General features: G+C 36.0%; 1 protein-coding gene across 4 annotated transcripts in view; it reads right to left on the bottom strand.

Annotated features, from left to right (window-relative positions):
- The window catches only part of LOC106869052 (neuronal acetylcholine receptor subunit alpha-3), a 718416-nt gene extending 716684 nt beyond the window's left edge, over positions 1 to 1732 (bottom strand). For all 4 annotated transcript variants that reach the window (XM_052971014.1, XM_052971015.1, XM_052971012.1 and 1 more), the window contains exon 1: positions 1 to 1732. This exon is cut by the window's left edge and continues 493 nt beyond it. The gene's annotated coding sequence lies outside the window, so the exon portion shown is untranslated.
- Between the last annotated feature and the right edge of the window lie 768 nt (positions 1733 to 2500).

Below are 2500 nucleotides of genomic sequence, written 5' to 3'. Positions count from 1 at the left end.
ATACGGACGTGCGTACACATATGTATATATATGTATGTATATATATATATATATATGTATTTATATATATATTTATGGATATATATTTTTATATATATACATATATATATATATATGTATGTATGTGTGTATGCGTGTGTATGTGCGTGTGTGTGTGTATGTGTAGATGTGTGTTGTTCTTTGTTAGTGAGATGCGTTCGTTATGTTGGATTGGCTAGTTGATTGTAGCGTGTAACGGAATGTGGGAGGTGTGTTGGCTGTTGTTGTTGTTGCTGGTGGTAGTGGTGCTGTTCCTGGAATAACGTGCGGAGAAGTTTGCGGAGGTTAGACAGGTAGCGGGGCGGTCGATGACTGATAATGAATGAATGAATGAATGAATGAATGAATGAATGAATGAACATACATGAATAAACAAACAAATAAATAATGAATATATTTTTTTAAAAAAGGCAAAAACAAAATGAAGGCAAATAAGTCAGATGTAGAAAAATGAACGACAGAAAGATAAAAAGAGCGCCGAAAAAAGGATAGCGTCTGTATGAGGGAGAGAAGGAGAGAGAGGGGAGGAGGAGGAATGAAAGATACAGAAAAGGAACGAAAGACAGAGTAAGAAAAGAGAGAGAGGGAGAGAGAGAGAGAGAAAGTGGGAAATAGCGGTTGGTTGTCTGTTGAGAACGCGGGGAATTCTCCAGGAGTTGCTTATTACACCGCAGCGCTAGCAAACAGCAACATGTTGAAAGGTTGTGAGATATAGTAACAAACTCATATTCAAGCCTTCCATAGTTTCTTAGATCACATGGCAGTGAAATTACCGGCAAAATAACATTGTGTTGTTGTTGTTGTTATTACACTTGTGGCTATTGGTGCTGTGATGAAGTTAAGGATGTTCTTTCCGTTAGTAATATGTCTTGTTATTGTTGTAGTTGTCCTTTACCCTCGCTGTTGCTTCAATTACTTTTGATATTTCTTTCACTTTGACTCGGACGAGCATATATTTCCGCATTTCCTATTATGTCGTCTGTTCATATCTGTCTGTCTGTCTGTCTGTCTTTCTGTATGTATGTATTATGTATGTGTGTGTCTGTATGTTTGTCTACGTGTGAGTGTAAGTGCGTGTGTGTGTGAGAGTGAATGTATTTGTATGTATATTTATATGTATGTAGAATACGGCTGTAAACAGAGATGTATGTTTGTACATGTGTGTAAAGAGATATATACGGGTGTATGTGTATGTGTATGAATGTATGTATTTATGTGTAAAATACACGTGTAAAATGCTATGAGAGATAACGTTAACCCCAACCTTCAGACCTAAACATCCCTAATATTTGTATCCCTTTATCAAGTAAAATTTCCACATTTTTGAAAATAACTATTTTGTTCTAAATATCGTACATTTTACAAGAGTAAATACTGTACACACGCAGACACACAGATACACACACACACATACGCACACACACTTATATATATATATTTATGTATATATATATTTATATGGATGGATATAAGTTATTTGCTGTTTCTCTGTTCAGGTGTGTATATGTATGTGCGTCCGTAAGTGCGTGAATATGTGTCTGCACATGCGATGTGTGTATGTTTGCACGTGCGATTTGACGGTGTAGTGTATGTGCGCGCATTTGCGTGAGTATCGATGAGTATGGTATTATGCTGTAGTCCTATAAAGCCGCCGTCCAAACGAACAAACAGTAAAATGATGGAGCGAATGGATGAAGGAATAAGAGAATGAGCAGGCGACGGAATGAACGAATAACTGAATGGGTAAACGAGAAAACGAGTGAAAGAAAGAGCAGATGAATGAATGAAATAACTGTGAAATAGACAGTGATTAATGATAGACGCGTTCGTTTAAATATATAACTACACAGACACACATACATAGCAGTGTGTTTGGTGCTTGCTTATATATGTGTAACTATATATTATGTCTGCAAGTACGCACACACACACACACACACACACACACTCACATACACTCACACACACACACATGTATGTATTTATGAGACCTAAGAATATCTATCTGTCTTTCCTCTGTCTATAGATCTATTTATCTAACTTCCTATCTATTTATCTATCAATAAATTTATCTATCTATCTTTCTTCCTATCTGTCTGTCTATCTGTCTGTCAGCCGTCTGTCTTTCAACCTTTTTATCTGTCTGTCTGGCTATCCATCTGTCTATCTATCTACGCGCACACACATACATATTTTTTTGATATGCATGTATATATGTGCGTGATCTTGCATTTGCGTGTGTGTGTGTTTATCAGTTGTGTGTTTTTGTGTGCTTTGCATGCGGATTGGGTTAGGTTCATAATGTTGTTAGCATCTATATACATTCATGTTACATACACACATATTTATGTATATAGATATATATCAATGTCGCTTTCTCTGTTAAATTCTATCTAACTATATATGTGTCTATCGATGTTACCGTATGCATGTATGTATGTATATATGTATGTATGCATCT

Source organism: Octopus bimaculoides, chromosome 10, assembly GCF_001194135.2.
Source record: "Octopus bimaculoides isolate UCB-OBI-ISO-001 chromosome 10, ASM119413v2, whole genome shotgun sequence".
NCBI classification, from domain to species: domain Eukaryota; kingdom Metazoa; phylum Mollusca; class Cephalopoda; order Octopoda; family Octopodidae; genus Octopus; species Octopus bimaculoides.
This window is presented reverse-complemented; position numbering and strand designations above follow the sequence as displayed.